Here is a 21,525-nt window from a genome sequence, read left to right as displayed (position 1 = left end):
CTAACCTACCCTTGAGTGTTTAATTAAGCGTCTTAATTAGGGTTTTTTTCGAACCACAAGATAAAATTTGATCAACGGATAAGATTTGGTCTCTATATCTCATAAAATATAGGTGGTCTAAACTGAACCTCTACCTATATATATATATATATATATATATATATATATATATATATATATATATATATATATATATATATTTGGGACGATTACTTGAAATTAAAAAAAAATAGAGATCATGAGATCTAACCTCAGCCACATACTTTTCATTTTCCATTCTAAAACTCCAGTGTACCAGCATCAACGGGGTATGCCTAATCATAAATGTTTATATGGCCGAGATGTAAAACATAGATGATTATACATGTTCATACATATATGTCTAATAATAAATGATTATACATATATGTCTGTTCACAGATTGAGTAATCATATATTATTATAATGGTTGGTGACATAAAAAGGTGGTGTAGCAGTGGTATAAGTGATAGAGGTGACAATGGTGGGGTTGGATGGTGGCAGAGGTGGAGGTAGTGATGGTGGCGGTTGTGGGAAAGGTGGAAAAGGTGAAAAGAGCGGGCGACACTACATAATCATTTATCATTATAGTTGAGCCGCTACGTTGAAGGCTTAGAGCGGCAGATGTGAATTATGTGACTGAGATTGAATCTCAAGATCTCTGTTTTATTTGGAACCAACAAACTTTATTAAGAAAAGAAGGAAGACGAAGAACTAGCCATATAATCTGAGAGGTCGGGAGAAATAGAAAACCACACCTCATCTTACAAGATGCACTCCTACACTTATTATGCCAGTTATAATTTTCCTTATTACTTCTATGTTTGTACAATAAGAACACCATACACTGAATAATGTCCATAATCTTAGTTGTTGGAATCCGTATTTGATTGAAAATTTATCGTTCCTTACTTTTTATGGACTCAAGATCGTTCTGTAGCAAATAACCATCAAAGCCATTTTCTTTTTTGGACAACTTCATCATGTCGCTGTAAATTCTAACACTTCGGTTGTCTTGTCAAAAGAAGGCAATGGGATGCCACACCATCTAAAGATTATTTTCCATGTGTATTTGGCAAAGGGACATACATGTACACAACAGATGATTACTTGACTCATCGGCTAAGTTACATTCGCCGCAATTAGTAGTGATGGTATAGTTTCCACGGTTCTTAAGTGCCAACGCACAGTGAATATGGTCGAATTTAAAAAAAATTAAAGTATATTAATTACAAAATCAAATTTATCAAGTTATGTGTTTAAGTGTAATTAATTAATCATCAAATGTGATAATGATTAGTACATATTTGTTAAGAGTGAGGTGATTGTTAAGTGAGAGGTAATTATTCCACTTAAGAAAATAATTTTCCATATCATTATAATATTCTTTTAAAGATTATTAAAATAAATATAGTTTATATACTTTTTTAATATAATATTATGTATTACTCGCTTTGAGTGGTTTTCAAACAATTGGATTCGTCTCCTTTCAAGTTAGGCTTTAATTTCAAGGAAATTGTAGCAACCTAAAAATTCAAATAAAATTTTTATTTTTAAATCTATTCAGATCATATGATAATCATATCAAAACAGTCGAGAGTATATTTTAATACAATAAGATCAGAGTACAAAATCCCAAAATTACATGATGCAGAAAAACATAGGTGGATGTAGTGCGATTAGGCCGGGCCCTTCTCTTTCAACTTGGAAGTACCTAGAACATAAACTGAAAACCGTAAACACAAATGTTAGTCAGTTCCTAAAAAATACCCCATATCATACATACATAACAGTGAAGCATATATGGGTGCTTGCAACCCCTTCGGTCTCTTTCAACCGGTGTTGGGTATATTTCAACCCCTTCGGTCTCTTTTAACCGGTACTAGGTATATTTCAACCCCATTGGTCTCTTTCAACTGGTACTGGGTATATTTCACCCGTTTGGTCTCTTTCAACCGGTATCACGTCTATTTTACCCACTATCACTACCACATAATATCATAACAAAAGAGTCACGGAGACATCAAGCAAATACATGCATAACGGTAAACTGCCACGAAGACAATCATCATACTACAACCATAAACGAGTGGGCCGACATTGGTTCCTTTGACCCATGATATACAGTGAAGGAAACTCACCTCATATTAAAGATATCAAATTACACCGGGGTTACTGACTCACGAAATCCACTCACTAGATCACAAGTATAAAATCCTAAATAGAAATTAGGTTAATAATATAACCCGAGAGTGCAAACCCTAAATCCTAACTTTAAGGAAAAAGTTACGCAATCCTTGTCTTATTGGGCCTAACCTACCAAGGCCTACATTCAATTACTCTCAAGGCCCAAAGGATACCATGACCAAAATGGTACAATTTCAAGTCCAAAGGCCTGACACAGAAAAAATCACAACCCAACAAGGGCCCAAAGTCTCTAAGTCCCAAAATGGCCTGAAATAAGCCCAATTCTTCCATCTAGGAGTATGCTCAACGTACCCTCGGAGTACGCTTGGTGTACTCAAAACCTTCGTAGCTTACGGGACCTCCGGTGCATATGTCCCAGATGGCCAACTTCCAGTTTGAGGTCTTAATCAGTTAAGACTTAACGCCCAATTTTAAATCTAAGCTCATTAGAGTATCTTAAGCCATAAAGTTGCAAACTTTATGCTTTCACATGTCTTAAATGGGTCAAATCTTGAACTAACTTCATGAACCCAACTTCAACCCTTTCATGGTTGAGCTTAATCCATCAAGAATCCATCTTTATGCTCAAGGGACATCAGTGACACTAGGATCTAACATTATTTTCTTTTGGACTAGCTTATATTCTCAAGAACCACCTAAAGGACCATATTATTAAGAATATAAGCCCTAAACTAAAACTAACACATAGAGTTATCAAGGTATGAGCTTTTTACCTCCAGTAAGCTAGAAATGGTGAGAAACCTCTGGATCTACAAGCTCTTGCTGGTCCAATGCTTTTTCACAAATCTCCTTCTTCTTCTCTAAGCAACACATACACGCACAACAACACCCACACAAGTTCAAACTTTTGGAAAAATGGATTAGGGTTTTGAGATATGGCTTGAAAGGAAAAGGAGGATGATAAGGTGAAGAGGATGAAGGGCTTAATGTGTTTAATAGGGTGCAAACCCTAAAAATTATGGTTTTCCGTTGGCTCGTGTACATTCCGCGTACGCATGGGTACGCCCAGCATACGCAGGGGTCACCCTCGATCAACGTATGCATGGGAGTACGCAGTGCGTACCTTGTGTACGCCAAGCGTACTCTACCTAGTCCATTCTTACAAAAAAGGTTAATTGCAAAAGAGGTTTACCTGACGATTCAGGCGCTATAGAAATTGAGTAATCTAATCATTCTTTTGGGTTTTATTTATAAATCTAGTCAACTTGTTTTTTAAACTAACAATTTGCTTTGGAATGGGTCATTCCGGGCCCAAAAATTGGTTCAAGCCCAACACTATAGCCCAATAGTACATATATGAGTCCCACACACAAAAAATCTAGAAAATGCATTGCGAATATTTATAGATTTAAAGCACGGTCTACCGGCATTTCGGACCAAATTTTCAGCATGGGTTTGTCAAATAAAGTAAGTTCAACACTTTAAATTACTTTGCATTTGATTTTGTAAAACAATTTACTTATTTCGGAATTGTCCGGAATGGTCAAGAACAATTCCGAAATATTATGATCGAATCTGGATTATCCTTTTTCTTATCTTTTTCTCGTTGTACGTGTATGAATCTCACTTAAGTACTTTGTAATATGTTTCAGATTGCTTATTTTAGTCCTAAATTAGGTATTGTAGGTTTCCAGATCATAATCTAGGTCCCGAACACGATGAACGTGGTTCGGAACCTGATGATCTATTCTGAAATGATGTTAAGGAATATCAATCCGGAATAACTATACTTATATTTTTTTTCTAAGTATTGTTTAATAACCCATGTTAGTCCAAAAACGAGTTTGTGTGAATGTTTTCTAAAAAAGTGAGTTTTACAGAGGACAAAGTTGTATTCTATTTACAGGAGCTTTAGGAATTGCGCGCGATAAAGGTAAAATCGAAAACAATAATTTTATAATTTTAATTTATTTTTACTGTAATGTACTAAAATATTTTTGGAATTTTGCTTTTGTAGAAAAAAACGAAGATGTTGAGTTTCAAAATTAGATATATATATATATATATATATATATATATATATATATATATATATATATATATATATATATATATATATAAACCAGCAATGACACCTATAAATTTAAGAATGAAATCAGAAAAGGTGTTAAAACTTAAATTGAAAGCGGATAGAACTCCGAAAGATGGCACCAGAGCAAGTGCTGACAAACCTGTTTATGATAGACTGGTTGCAATTAAGATTTGTTTGTTATAGATATGTTCCACCAAGTGTTATTATTATTATTATTAAATACTTTTATGCACATTGGTTTTTAAATAGTATATTAATATAATTTATGTATATTCTATTTTCAGTCGCCAACATTCAGTGACTTGAACAGTGAGGATGGGTTGCCTATAGAGTATGCTATACCATGTCTTGAAGACGATCAACGACGTGTTGTTAATACGACTGCATTAGAAATGATTCATGATTATCAACGTGTTAAACAATGAATGGTAATACTGAAAATCTCATTACCACCTTCACCGACTGAGGACCAGAGAAAAGTAACATTGTAGAATATGCAAATGCTTATCATTACCATGTCTGAAGATATACACCAATTTATGAACACAATAGACATCATCAAAGAAACACTTAAGACAACTCCAACATAGAAGATCGAGTCAAATTGACTGATAATGGTTTCAAACTAATTGAGATGTACATGGAATTGTTTGAAAATCATGTAGACACGGCTAGTTTGCATCAGCTGCAAGTTCCCAGTTATAGGCAATAAATGTAATTTAATTTTAAATATGGATATTGTAATGTCTTTTGAAACTAAATTTTGTAAATGGAACGGTATGATTATCTAAAATGACAATTATCATTTTTTCCATTAACATTATTGCAAAGAGCGTTATAAATCCTAATACATACTTAGATTGGTTTTCACAGATTAGAAAATTTTAAGGGATGCATATTTTGTTCCCGGTCAATAAAATCTCCTCTAATTCTAACAACATGTGTTAGACGGTCCCGTTCTGTACGACGCTTATTGATCTCTGCATTTGCATTTTGAGTTCACTTCTTAGCTTGTTTCAATTCTTTCATTGCTTCAGTAATCCATATTTCTTTCTAATTTACATGCTCCGCTAGATCGTCTGCACATTCATTTAGTGTGCGATTTCTTTCAGAGTCCCTTTTTCGTTTGCTTCTTCAACAGCTTTCTTAGCTTTGGAAAAAAGTCATCATAAATTTTATCCAGGAGCGTGAAATCTAGGTCTTCCATAAACTGGTTATTATCTGAACAAACATAACAATCTTTCTCTTCAAAATGCCAACACCATCGTGAGATGAACTTATTCCATTTTTTCCCTATGTTAAGGATGCATGCTAAGTGAATTTTAAGGTCCAAAATCAATGTCCAGAACAAGTATCTGAAATATCCATTCCGGAAAAATGGCTCTAGAATGGGGTTCCAGAATGAGGGTGCAAAATACTGTTAGGAATCTATAACATTTACTGTTCGGAATGACTACATATACTGTCAAGAATCTATGACTTTTATTGTTGTGAAATGTATACATATATGTCAGGAATCTATGACAATTATTGTTCTAAATGATAACACATAGTGCAGGCTAAGAATATAGGGTCAAAAACTATGAGGGTGTATGCTAGATGCATTTTAAGGTACCAAAGCGATATCCAGAACAAGTGTCCAAATTAGCCAGTCCGGAACGTGGCTTCGGAATGTGGTTCTGGAATGAGGGGTCCAAAATACTGTTAGGAATCTATGAAATTTACTGTACCAAATGACTACACATACTTTCAGGAATCTATGACTTTTATTGTTCAGAATGACTAGACATATGTCAAGAATCCCTGACAATTATTGTTCCGAATTTAGGGTTCGAAATAGCAATTTCAGAATGTTGCTTTGGAATGTGTTTCCGGAAGAGTGTCAGGAATCATAACACATACTTTCAGGAATCTATGACTTTTATTGTTCAGAATGACTAGACATATGTCAAGAATCCCTGACAATTATTGTTCCGAATTTAGGGTTCGAAATAGCAATTTCAGAATGTTGCTTTGGAATGTGTTTCCGGAAGAGTGTCAGGAATCATAACCGTAGTAAATGCCATTATATAAAGAAATTCAAGCATCCAAACTCTTTACCTTGTTAAATTTACTACTAAAAATTCATTTTTCTTAATCTAAAGAAATGACATATTACGATTAAGGATGTAAAGGTACTATAAGAACATCAACGACTAGAAATAACCCTAGATGGCTTTTTTATGCATGTCCTAAAGATGTATGTGGGTTATCCTTTCATTATTTTTCTTTGAATTAATATTAATTTACACAATATACATCATGTGTTTGATCTTAAATTTTGAGGGACCATGGTCTGAGTTTATATGTTGGGTTCACAAAGTAAAAGACAATAATTCGTAGATAATCAGTAACTTATTTCGATCAAATAAGTAACATGAAACCCTAAAGATGCACTTGAAGATAACATTCATTTGTACTTGGATTTTTTTATTTTGAATTGTTGTGTATAAGTTGTAAACTTTATGTTTATCAAGTAAGTTTCTGTAACACTTATTACTTAATCTTTTTAATAAGTAATGTTTGCTTGTTTGTTAGTATTACTATGATACTTGTAAATTATGTTTTTCTATCTTTGTAATATGTAACAAATATTAGGCCAATAATAATGTTTTCTATTACACACTGCAAATCAATTACAAACACAATTAATTGCATTTACATTCTCAATAAAACTACCATCAAAGGGTCTGGTATTTCCTGTTTTGATGGATGGGGATGAGGGTGCACAGTTTGTGTCTGACAGGCAGTCTAAAACACATCAACCCAGTAATAAATTTGAACCATATCAGGTAATTCGTGGATGTTTGAATGACGTGATGCCGCAATAGCATGACCGCACGTTATACCTAGATTGCGCCATTTCCCACATGAACATATATGGCAGTTCAGATAAAAAACACAAGTTTTTCTAAAATCAAAAACTCAATAAATATTGGATTGGATCTCTGGCAGGATCATTGTTGCTTGCCACCGAACACATTTTTGCATACTTTTATAAAACACCATTTCAGCATACGAGGTGATTACATTAGTCAACATCCCCAAAAAGTAAATATGATCACATAAGGTTCTTGTACAAGTAATTAAATAATTTAATATTGCACCCGATATTTTACTTGCCATTAAACTGCATTCAACGAAAGTTCGTTGAATGTAGTCACAAATTGCATCGGTAAGCGTTATTATAGGTACATTGCGTTGATTTATCAATAACACCAAAAAAAATGGAGAACATCAATTTTAGCTACATTCTAACAGATGCTAGGGAAATAGGTTCTTGCCTATTTCACATGGATGATGTTGGCAAGCGCTTCATGAGTATCATGGGTCAGTCGACAAAAGTTTTCTTCAAAATCAGACACGATATATGAGTTGGATGTTATCCAAAACGAAGGTTGTAATGTTCTTCTAGAGACGCATCTTGTGTGCATATACTTGAACACACTTTTAGAAGTATAAATATGATAAGAATCAGGGAATACATGCTCTATCCAAGAACTAACGACATCGTCCATATTTGTTATGAACGATATTTCCCTACTTTGTGTGAGAGCTTCTCTTGACCTCATCAAGAACCATGTACACCAGTAAAGATTATTTTCCATGGCTAGACCAAATGCTGTAGGGAGGGTCTGGTTGTTCATGTCGATAGCAACTGCTACAAACATTGTTTTTAGGTAGTCCCCTCTAATAGGGACACTACCTATGAAGATGACAGACAAGAATCATCTTATGAATGCATGGACCTCTATTTTTTGGGAACAAAATTGAATTAAATTAAATGTAGCAACATTATCAGTTTTAAAGAAACAATAGAAAAGTGAAAAAAAAGCAAATATACCACCCATCCAATAGCCACAAAATAAGCTTCAAAACAATCCATCAAATCAGTTCTGAAGTGAGTGTAACTTACCAGGTTGGTTCGCCTAACGTTGTGAAGGTAAACAAGCAGGTTATTAAAGCTTTTTTCATGTTGACTCTCTGAGAAACTCATTTTGAAGCAATAATAAGATATAATTACGAATTACTTGGTTGAAGGTAAGATTCTAAGCACATGTGGACACACACACACACACACACATATATATATATATATATATATATATATATATATATATATATATATATATATATGAGATGAAAACTATGGTTATAATCCGAAATAGGAACCCAGGAACTCCAGAACGGAGACCACCACTCCGGAATGCTATGTTCCGAAGCATGTGGTCATTTACCAAAAAAAAAGTTGGTTATTTTTGTTAAAATGGTCGTTTATATGGGTTAGATTACTCAGTTTCCCTTAATTTCATATATTTGACTCACTTGATATATAATATATATTACTGAAGTTAAACACTTAAAACTGTTCATAACTATACTAGATAATGTTTTTCAAAAAAATCTAATAATAAGTATCTGATAGGGTGAACTGGTAACTCACTAGTTAACAAGTAGTGTGTTGGGCCTGGTGGCCCTGGGATGCGAGAGAGATACAATTGCACAAGGCCTCCGATTTTAGAAGGCCTCTGAATTTTAGGATAAATATATAGGTATGATGTTGGTATTCTCATAAAATACAACTTCATATAGTGTTTTGAGAAGACTTTGGATTGTGCAAGAACTATTGCTTCTAATTTGGTAATTGATCCATTGTTTGTTGAGAAAAATAATAAAAGAATATTAAAAAAAGACATTTTGATGAGAGTGATAGTTGGATCATCTGAACGACTAAATGAACTATTACCTTTAGAGTTATTCAGGATTCAATATTTTGTGTATATAGTTGATCAAACTATTGGTTCATTGAAAAGAATATTTAAATAATACAAACAATATAAATATATTTTTTTGTTTCTTATTCAACACAAAAAAAGTTGAAGTCATTAAATACGAGTGATTTAAAGGTAAGTTGCAAAAAATATTCAAAATAGGTTGCAAAATGGTCATATCATAGACATCGATATTGATTGTTTATTTAATGAATCAGAACTTATACAAAAAATATTTACCAGTTAAACATAATACAACTAACGAAATACTAAATTTATTATAAATGATAAATACATATCTTCTTGTCTATCATATAAAATATTATTGACTGCTCCTATTACAGTTGCATTAGCGGGAAAAACAATTTCTCTAAACTAAAACTTTTAAAATCTTATTTGCATTTGGCAATGTCTCAAAATAGATCAAACTTTTTAACTTTGATTTCTATTAAGAACAATTTTCTTGAAAATATTGATGATTAAAAGTGTAATAGATAATTTTTTTTCTAAAAACGATAAAATGTCAATGTTTAGAAAATAATAATGTGTTGACTTTTTATCTTTATTTTTTTTAAAGTTGTTTTTGAGGGTTTCAAACTATTATTAATGAGTGAAAAGATGATATTATGGTTGCGAATTTACATAGATGTTTATTGACAACTTTTTGTTTTGATATGAACAATAGTAAATTTACTTAATAATATTTTATAATAATTATTTTGTAGGGCGTTATTTTAATTTCGGAGACTTGTTCACAAGAAATCTATATAATAAATAAAACGACTTTTATTATTATTAGATTTAGAACTCAAGATAATTATTTCTCAAAACCCCCAACATATCAACTATAAACTAACCGAGCTACATTCGGATTTTATTTTATTTTATTACCAATAAAGAAGACTTTTTTAATATTAAATTGTTTTCAACAACAAGCATTTGTAATTGCACATATACCAGGATCATGGAATTTCTTTATAGGATTCAGTGCATCTAAAAAGCAACTGCTTTTATATATATATATATATATATATATATATATATATATATATATATATATATATATATATATATATATATATATATATATGAAAAAGTTCAATAGAGAACCATTATTATTCAAGGAACTAAGGAACAAATCCAAAGCGTCGATATTTAAAGCGATTAACAGCAAAAAGAATGGTTGTAAATTTTTATAATCGACGCACGTGTACCGGATTATAACAAAATTCACTTAATTTTTTTCATTAAAAAAAATTTTAGGTCAAGTTTTTTATCGAAAAAAAAAATCTGAATATACCGTTGTTCACGATTTTTCGTCTTCTTTCCATAGAGATTCATGATTCTATATAAAAAACGAACTTTTTTTTTTTTGAAAAAAACTCACTTAATTTTCTTATTTTTTTTCAATATTTAAGTTTTTTTTATAACAAAAACTAATTATACCAAAAATATTAATTTTTTGTACTCTATTAATAAACATCAACACCGATTTAAAAAAAAAAAAAAAAAAAAAAAAAAAAAACCTCGAACGGTATAGATTCACATTGTGAATCTAAACTGTAAATATTTCAATTTTTAACATTCACAATATGAAAAATCTCAAACAATTCAGATTCACATTGTGAATCTGAATTACTATTATACACACTGTGAATCTGAGAATGATCAAAAAAAAAAACCTCGATCAGTGTATATTCACATTGTGAATCTAAACTGTAAATATTTCAAATTTTAACATTCAGAATGTGAAAAAGCTCCGATCAGTTCAGATTCACAATGTGAATCTGATTTATTATTATACACACTGTAAATTTAAGGAGGTTCACAATATGAATCTGAACAGGTTTACAATATGAATCTGAACAAGTTCACAATGTGAATATGAACTGAAATATCGTTTTTTTTTAAATGAATTTGAATCTATGTTTAAAAAGTACAAAAATATGAATTTTGATATATTTATTAATTTTTTTTTTATAAAAAATAGATCTTAACTTTTTTCGTTAAAGAAAATGAAGTGAGTTTTTTTCGAAAAAAAAGTTCGTTTTTTATATATTATCATTGATTTCTATGGAAAGAGGACGAAAAATCATGAACAACGGTATATTCGATTTTTTTTTTTTTTGAGAAAAAACATGACCTAAAAAAATTTTAAACGAAAAAAAGTGGTGGATTTTTTTTGTAAATGATGGATTTTTTGATATAATTCGGTGTGTGTGCGTCAAATGTAAAGTGTACATCTATTTTTTTGGCCGTTGATTGTTATGATTTCCGATGCTCACGATTGGTTCATTGGTTAATTATGGTTCTTTATTAAACATCACCATATATATATATATATATATATATATATATATATATATATATATATATATATATATATATATATATATATATATATATATATATATATATATATATATAGAGAGAGAGAGAGAGAGAGAGAGAAAAGAGAATATACATTACAGCCCCACCTAAGTTTTGGTACTCAACCTATTTCTAAATAACCACTTATATTACCACCGAAACTTGAACTCATAACCTCTAACGCTAACAATTCCAACATCATAATTTAATTGGAAAAAAAAAAAAAAAAAAAAAAAATCATTTGATCTTATAATACAACTAAAAAACTCGTTTAAGCATACGACCGTTTAACTTCGCAGTCTAAGGAATGATTTAATATTCGTGTAGTTGGCCAATAAAATGTGAAAGTTTGACTTTGTTATACAACTACATATGCATCCTTTTACAAACTAATTGTTTTTACATATTAACTTAAAACTCATATACTTAGTCGACCAAATTAGACACTTACGATATGTGAAAACAATTTGTTATTATAATTGCTTTGGAAAAGTTGATAAGTAAATATTAGAGGAAGTCAAGGTAGGTGAAACATGATCACATGAGAAGTCATGGCATGCCCATACCATTTCTAAAATAACCCATAACACCACATAAGTATAGACACATGTATATAGCAAAAATGGAATGACGCTATCCTTCATTTTTATTTGACTCTCTTATTTCTTAAAACAATTATACTGATATCATGGACGTTTACAAATATATAGGTTATTTCTTCATCTTTATAACTTTAGATGCATGAGTGATTTGGATTTGCAATGATTTAAAAGACCACTAAACGAATGCCCGTGTGTTGCGCATAAACATTTATATAGTTGAAATCTTTAAAATATATGTTTTCTTAAGTATAATATAATAATTTGTATACGAAATTGATATAATATATTGATTATTTTGAGTTATATACAAGGTTCTAAAAAGTTCGACATGGCTCCGCCATGGCGCGCTAGGGCTCCAAGGCTTGCACCTGCCGTTAAGTTTTGTCAAAACGTCACATTAACTCATATATGTGTATAAAAATGAATAACAGTTGAAAATACATATAAAAATATTAATTATATAGAAAATTGCCGTCTTAAGTCACGCCTTACAAACATCATGACTCGCCAATGCTCAGAAAAGTTTAAGGCTTGGCATTACCGCCAAGTCATGCCTTACGTTATTTAGAACATTGGTTATATGATAATATATACATATTTAAAAACTGCAAAATCTCAATTCTTTGAATGACATCTATCCGCAAGTTACTCATGAATGAAAATAAAAAATAATATATGGTTTAATGTTATTTAAAGTTATTATTGTTAATTAATTTCTTAAAATTTATTAGCTTAACGTTTTAATTTAGATCATTGTAATTATTTAAAACTTCAAACAATTTTTTTTAAAGGTAACAATATAATCATTTATTTAAAGTTATTTTTAACTATTGTTATTGTAAGTTTTTTTAAGTTACTTCTTTGAAAACCTTTGATAATTATAAAAATATCTTTAGAAAATATTTTAGCTAGATTGAGATTACAATTTAGTTTTTGCATTTAGCACTGCAATTTATCACATTTAACTATTCACAAAATATTCTTTGGGTTTTTTAAGTGGTCTATAATATATATTTAAGTTGACCATGTAATATTATATTTAAATTAACAATTTAAGTATTTTATCAAAACTGTTCAAAAGTTGTAGTTTTAAACTGATAATAACTTACATACACCAACATATTAAATCTAATAAATTAAATATAATAAGTTAAATGTTAAAGACATAACTTTATAAATAGAAGTAAAGATATTATTTTAATATTGAAATTTAGTTTATTTATGATTACACTTTAGGTTTAATATTTATTTAACCTTATTAACCAACTTATAATCATTATTAGAAAGACATTACAATTTATCACTTTAAATTATTTACAAAATATTCTTTGAGTTGTTTAAGTTGAACTAAAATTTATATTTAAGTTGACCATGTAATGTTATATTTAAATTAACAATTTAAGTATTTTATCAAAACAGTTCAAAAGTTGTACTTTAAAATGATAATGTTATATTTAAATTAACAAATTAAGTATTTTATCCAAACTATTCAAAAATTATACCTTTAAAATGATAACGGTTTACATACAACAACATTTTAAAACTAATAAATTAAGTATACTATGTTAAAAGTTAAAGACATAAATTTATAAGTAAAAGTAAATGTATTCTTTTAATATTTAAATTAAGTTTATATATGATTACACTATATGTTATATATTTATTTAACATTATTAACTAACTTATAATCATTATTAGAAATAAATTAAAAAGTTATGAGAGTTTCAAATGAATGTAATGAAATGAAAAATGCTTCATTTATAATCCTTTATATTAAATAAAAATAATTTTTATTTTAATGTAACATTATAATTAATTTGAACAATAGATAATATAACACTTACTAAAATCGAATCATTTAATGGTATCTACTCATTCTTTATATATGTATAAAATTAGTTATATTTTTTTTTATCTATTTTAATTAACTAATGTAATGATTTATTAACTTTAAATAAAATTGACGACATTTTAATTTCATTATAATGATTATTTAAATTATCAATCATTATTTGTGACGTAATATAACTTAATTTATAACTTTATGTTATTTTCACTATTATTATTATAAATTATTTAAAAAAAAAAAAAAACTTAACTGAATTTAAGTTATTATAAAAAAATAGTTTTTGGAGATCTTTTTGTTGAGTTTACTTATAGATTTATATTCTTTTACGTTTATTATATTTAATATTTTCCTTTTAACTCTTGCAAAAAAATATGCATTAAGTTATTTTTAAAACTCTATTTGATATTTTACTTTAGGTTTTAGATTTTACACTATCTTTTTAAGTTTGTTTGATATATTAATTTAGGTTATGCATTCAACATTATAATGAAGTTATTGATAATTCAAGAAGTTTTCCATTTATGATAATATTTATAATTAATAACATATTTAAGTTAGAAAGTATATATAGAGAAATATGAAGGTTTGGAGTTTCAAATTGATGTGGTGAAAGGGAAAAAGCTTCATTTATAAGTAGTGTATGATATGATGTGGTATGGGTAAATAAACACGATGTTATTGTTATAGTGTATTAGGTTGTAACAACGACGAGATTCAACATAATTTGTGATTGTTTTTTTTTAACCATCTAAAAAACAAAATTAATAATTAATATATTTTATCTATAGATACATACTTTTAACCCAAATTTATTCATATCATTCTTTTCTTTCTCTATATTCTATACAATTTCCAAACTTTTAAAAAATCGTTTAAGGATCATTTTGACTCATCCGATGATGATGTTGACGATATATTCATCACTATGATATATGAGTATTGCACTAGTAATCTACTTACTACAACCAAATGTAGCCCCTCTACTAACAAGACGTGCGACTTTAAACAAAAATCATGAGAAACGACACGAACGTCTATATTAGGGTTACTTTGCGAATAATTGTGTCTACGAGTCAAAAGATTTCAAAAGAAGATTTTGTTTGAGTAGAAATTATTTTCTATGATAGCCAATACCTTGGAAAACACATATCATTTCTTTAATTTTAATACATATTAACTATATCTTTTTACAAAATAAATACAAACATTAACATAATTAATATATGATTAGGTATAGAGTTTTTCAATTGAGATATGATGATAGAAGTAGGCAAACATTCACAATGTTGCCGAAATGTGATGCGAGCATTCGTTGTTGGTGATTTTAGTGTTATCAACTTATTTTGGTGTAATTATTATTAATAATGAGATATGCCAAACTCCATTTACTAACCGAGTTTGAAGGTGCGGGGTGCACACTTGCTGTGATAAATGTGAACTCGGGAATACGGGGGTCCGAGGGCAGTACCCTTGGGTGTAAAGTTCCAAGGGGCTGCAAACACTTGGCGGGTTCTAGAGGTAGCACCCCTAGCATGGTCCAAGGAGGGTTCCAAGGAGTAGCGCCGCAAAACCTAAACGAATTTTGTATCAAGTGAAACTTGAACCATACATTTTCCCACCAAAAACCCACTGATGACAAGATGATGATGTTGGTATTGGTTGTGTCCAATAACTACCATGTTTTGTTGCCATTTTTGGTTTAACCATTTCTAACCATTTTTCCTTCAAGTATTAAGAACTTTTCTCTGGTTTCAAAAAAAGGGGTTGAACATTCATATACTAGAAATTATATCATAATTTCTCTATCTCTCCAGATTTTATCAAGGACGGTATTATGTGTTTTAAATCTTAATTAGGCATGTAGTTCAGATTGGTTTATGGATTATCCCACTCCTAAATTCGTGTACCCCATGCAAAAAGGACGAATTACAGATTTCAGAAAGCATTTGATAAACACGATCGTTAAATCTATCCAAGTGTATATTTTTTCTTATTCTAATCCCTTTATTTTCTAACATTCGTTTGATGGCTATGAGGGAGTCCCCCGATACCATAGACAATTATATGATAATGTCTAAAAGAAATGCAAGGGAAAGTTTGTACATATTGTCAAAAGGCACTGAAACATTCGATGACGTTTATTTAAGGAAACCTTCATCGTATGTGTAATACCCAGAATCTTGAGGAATAATTGTTGAGAATAAATCCCAATTGGAGGGTTGGATACGGCGTGTTGGAGGAACCAACACGACATATCTAGATTTGAAGAATCGCGACTTTCATTAAGACAAACACGGCGTGTTAAGCCATTACGCAACGTATTGGCGCCTGGTGGAGAAAACCCTAATTTTTAAGGTGTCGCACATTATATAAAGACCTTAAGTCCTCATGGCTGGCCTCCTTACCAGCCTCCATTGCCACAAAAAAAATCCTAAAATCGACCCCTTAGCCTCTTGGTGGTGTTCATGAGCTAGTAAGAAATTTGTGGTGCTTATTGTTGGTCTTTATGAAGAAAGAGGAGATCTTGAAGTTGCTTTGCTTGGGGAAAAGGGATTTGGATCCAGAATCATCATGTGGGGAAGCTTTCTGCGGTATCAAGTTTGCATCCTGTCTTGTTTATGTTTAGATCTTTTCATAGTTAGTTTGTTGTGTTGTTGGTCCTTTTTTGGGTTAAAGGATGAGCTAGGTCATCAAAGGGCTTATTCTTTCAGATCTGAGTTTGTTTTGGTATCCTTGAGCATAAAGGTGCAAGCTTTACGAAAGTTTTGGTGTCATGTATGCATTAAGTCAATTATCAAGTCCTTTTTAAGCTTTGGAGCTTCATTTAGACATGCATGAACGTAAAGTTGGCAACTTTACGTGGTTTTCTAGCTCAAAGAAGTCAGATCTATGTTTTGGGGCTATATCTTTATGGATTAAGTGCTTGTTGGTTAAGCTCTTGCATCATTAAGATTTATAGATTTGGTTTCATCCTTTTTGGGTGGTCCCAATGGATAAATTTGGAAACTTTATCCTTCTGTACCAGGTTATGGACTAGATATCCGCATTGGAGCTCTTGGAATTGGAGAAAACAACTTATTGTATTAAGGTGTTGAATCTCGGGCAAATACAGCGTGTTTAAAGCCAACACGGTGTGTTGGCAAGGGTTTTCCTGATTATCTGGATGATGGAAGAACATGACATGTCCAAGGGGAAACACGGCGTGTTTGGTCAACATGGGCTGTTGACTTTGACCATAAGTTTGATCAGGGTTGACCATGGGATATTTTTGGGCCATGTTGGGCCTTTTGGATTGTGTGTTTGGGCCTTATTCTTGGGCCAAGTTGGATAAGGAGTAAAATGGTATTTTTACCCTAAATATGGATTGAAGGATATAGACTCGTTTTCGATTATTAATTGGATATTATTATTATTGATAGTTCGGAGGACTGGTTTTCCAGCAGTCAGAGATTTATATGTGGGTTCAACTGTCGAGGTGAGTCTCCTCACTATTCTATGGGTTGAAGACACCAATGTCGACCCTAATGGTTTATGTATTGTAGGAAGACCAGGGGGTGGACCTTGGTATTTGTATGAAAGACCTGTAGGTGGCTCCTGGCAGATCTATATGCAAGACCCGAGTGTGGACTCTGCTAGTTAAGTAGATAAATAGTTGTAGATTGTATGGTAGTTTTCTTTGTGATGCATTCATGGAAGACTAGGAGGTGGCTCCTGGCACTTGTTTGTAAGACCAAGGGTTTGGCCCCCGGCCTGGAAAGGAAGACCATGATACGGCTCGTGGCATAATGGCAAGACTATGGTTGGCAAATAACACTTTCTATTGAATGTTGGATATGTATGTTATGGTTGGATCGAATGTTATGTATGGTATGTGGTATTTTGGGAACTCGCTAAGTTTTGTGCTTATAGTTGTTATTTATAGTTTCAGGTACTTCCGTTTCTAAAGGGAAGGACCCGGCTTGATTGCAGTACATACACCTACATTTTCCGCAACTTTGAGATTTTAGGACTGTACTATGATAACTGTTTTCATTATAAAATGTCTTCAAGTATTTATTTAAATGATAAATCGGTATTTTTATTGTTTTTAAAAATGAAATTTTTACCCTCGTGTTCTGGGATGTTGTAAGTTGGTATCAGAGCCTTGGTTTGAGGGATTCAGACATACTCTCAGGTACGCCTGAACTCAAACTGAGGGTTTGGTGAAAATTTTCATAAAATACATGTTTATTTAAAAAGGGGTTTGTAATCAAAGAAAGTTGTGTGATGCATGCATCGGTTGAGCTTAAGTAAGTGAATCCCGGAATACCAATACATGTTTATTATGATATATAATATGTTTATGAGAATTGCATGCTAGATTAGAGCTAAGGATCTACTCATGATTTATGGTAGGAGAGATGCCTTTATATGATTAATTGTAGAGCGTTTAGAATTGCATGGTAGTATGGTTTTGAGATAAGTGGATAGGATGGCGTGATTAGTGTGTTCTGGTTAGATTTTATTTTGCTTGAATGATGCTTGCTTGGTGCTTTGTGGGACTCGTAGTGATGTGAATCAGATACTAAGTGAATATGTGAAGCCACATGTGGCACATGTTAAATAATCTCATAGTGATGGATTTAACCTATTGCGTAGCTCTTGTTTGAGTCCAACCGTTATAGGGTTGAGTCTTTTAGTCGAAGGATTATCTGATCTCTGTTCCATGAGACTATATCCATAAGGTAGCTAGTTGACATTGGTGGAGTCTTTTAGCAGCTAAGGGTTGGGTGAGGTCGGGTACCTAGGAGAGCCTAGGAAGTGCTTTAGTGGGTTTATTTGTGTTCTTTAGTTAGTATTTGGTGCATCGACTTTAGAAGGTTACTTAGAGGATTCAGGATGATTCTTGAGGAAAGTATGGATAGGTGTGGAAGGCAGTATTGGGCCCGTACTACTAAACGCATAGGATCCATACTCGAATTAGGGAGAGTCTTGGAGAATCTAAGAAACTTATGAAAGGAGGATTCTTGGGCGTGTTCTGATCATTTGCATGTTGTATTTCACTTTGGCTATAAGTACTTAGGGAGGAGGTTCTGATTTTGGTTCGGGTTCCGGCCCAGGTGCAGGTACTGAGCCAATTAGATGCAAATGTGGGAGTTCGTCTCATCAAAGATTACTCGCGGTATTTTTTAGTAGACTCCTGTCATCTTTGGTTTTGTCAAGGAGAGGGTTCTCGAGATTTTGGATGAGCGCTTAGTCACGTTTCGTGCTGAGGTTATGGCTATCGTTGGAGCTCGCACTCTTTCTTTCTGTGAGTTTCGTGCTTGTAGAGATCCCACGTTCTCATGGGAGAAGGACCCCATTTCCAGTAGGAAATGGTTAACAGATATGGCTAATGTGTTAGGGATGAGTTTCTGTCCCAAGGAGGTGAAGTTCAAATTTTCTTCCTGCCTTTTGAAGGACAGGGCATGAGATTGGTGGGAAGAGGTAGGACATGAGGTGGGTGATGATGTTGTTGATGCTATGTCGTGGGATGATTTTTTTACCAGGTTTCGACCTGATTTCGCACTTTTGATTAAGGTGCAACATTTGGCATGAGAGTTTCAGGATCTCTGCCAGACTATTAAGAGTGTGGTAGAGATCACTTCCAAGTTTTGGGAAAAGGGCCTTACTGGTTTAGCAATATGCAGCAGACAAGTAAATGAAGAAGGTGAGGTATCATGATATGCAAAGGGATGACATCAGGGAGCTTATGAGTATATCGGGGTGCAAGACCCTGAATGATATGATTTCTAAAGCCCGTGAGCGATAGATCGATTTGGAACACCCGGGGAAGAAGGGCGAAGATCAAGTGCAAGTGGTGGAAGGTCCCGGGAAGAGACCCAAGATTTCGGATTAGTGGTTGAGGGGCCAACAGGGTCGTGGTAGTTTAACACATGCATGAAACTACATGATGGAGTTTGTTGCTCTAGGGGTTTGGGCTGTTACAAGTGTGGTAGGGTTGCCCAGTACATCCAATGGGCCACAAGAAGGTCGACTGTCCGATAGTGAGGGGAGTAGCAGTGAGTGCACCTGCTCTAGCTACTTTGAGGATTGCTGATGGTCGTTAGGGTAGGGCAGGATCCCCAACAAAGAGGATTCGGGCATTGCAGTGTCAGACAGGGGAGGCAGGGAACCCAACGGGTGATATTGCAGGTATATTATCGTTTGCTTTCTTTTTTATTGTTTTCAACATTTATGTTGTTTGGAATTTTGTATCGGTCTGGGTAAGCATGATCTTTGGTTAAATTCCCTGTTATTGTTTTAATTGTATCATCAAGAATTGTTATATGCATTTTTTTCATTCCATGAATCGTTAATGGGTCAGCAAGGGATTGTATCTTGTTGAGCAGGTTTCAATGTGTTCGGTTGTTATTTTGGTTCTTGGTCAAGTTCGGTTTAGGGGTATTGTGTGAAAGGTCTACGAACAGGTTCAACGGGTTAGTTCTCCACTATCTTCGGGGTTCATTGGTTTTAGTATTTGATGTTGGTTGGCCACTGGGAGTGCCAAGGAAATTAGTCTATTGTTAAGGTTTAGTTTTGTCACCAGTATAAAGGACTTCATGATTTGGGTGTTGTATCATTTAAAGTGCCTAGAGTCATCAAATTTGCTAGGATCTCGGGGAGTGTTTATCTAGTCTTCAAGGGTTGTTCGGACTTTGGGTTTGGCTAGAAATGGAACACTAGCATTGGTAAGTGCATGTTGTCAGTAGTTCAATCACAAGGGGTCAGATGGATTGGGAATACTTCAAACCTTGTGAAGTGGGAGAGCTTCGTCGAATCAAAGTAGGGAAGAACCGTTTGGATTTTCTGGGAGCAGAATCAGGCGTGAAACTAGGATGAGTTTCACATCCCCATTGGGGAGTAAGGCGGCCCAACTTGTCGTCTGCATTGAGGATTGTGTGAGTTAGGAGTTCAGGAAACTTCCTAACAATTAGTTAACGCCGTCTTGGGATGGAAAATAGGCTTTTAATGGACCCAGGTTAGGGTTTCAAGCATGACCCGAGCCCCGGTTTGGGCGCATGATCTGGTGCATGTTAAACGCATAATGAGTATGGATGGATTGATCAATGAATGGTAAGACCATGGGAAATGGCCATGCTAATATATGAGTGTTGTAAGACTACAGGGTGGCCGATATCATCCATTAGGTTGGCAGATAATGTGGGAGTGTTGTAAGACTGCGGGGTGGCCCATAACATTCATTAGGTTAGCAAATAGTGTAGGAGTGTTGTAAGACTGTGGGATAGCCTGTGGCATTCATTAGGTTTGTAGATAGTGTGGGAGTGTTGTAAGACTGTGGGGTGGCCCGTAGCATTCACCAATCCTCGTCCAACGGTGAGGGCATGACAAGTCCATTATTTGACACAGATTTCTTCAGATGGATTAGATCAGAGTGGGTTATTTCAAAAGACTGTGGGAGGGACACAACATGCAGGGAATCAAGAAGTGATAGGTCGTTGGAGGCCGGTTGTTATATAAGACTACAGTTGTTCATGTAGCATTCACTTTTAGCTTTGGATTTGGCTGCGAAATAGTTTGAGAAATTATTGGCAGATGAGACTTTCTTTCGGAAGTTGCATGGGGCGACTGTGTGTCTTTTGACTTAGCAACCAG

Source organism: Lactuca saligna, chromosome 1, assembly GCF_052625555.1.
Source record: "Lactuca saligna cultivar CGN05327 chromosome 1, ASM5262555v1, whole genome shotgun sequence".
In the NCBI taxonomy this organism is placed as follows: Eukaryota; Viridiplantae; Streptophyta; class Magnoliopsida; order Asterales; family Asteraceae; genus Lactuca; species Lactuca saligna.
The sequence above is the reverse complement of the archived record's forward strand: the minus strand, read 5'-3'. Positions refer to the sequence as shown.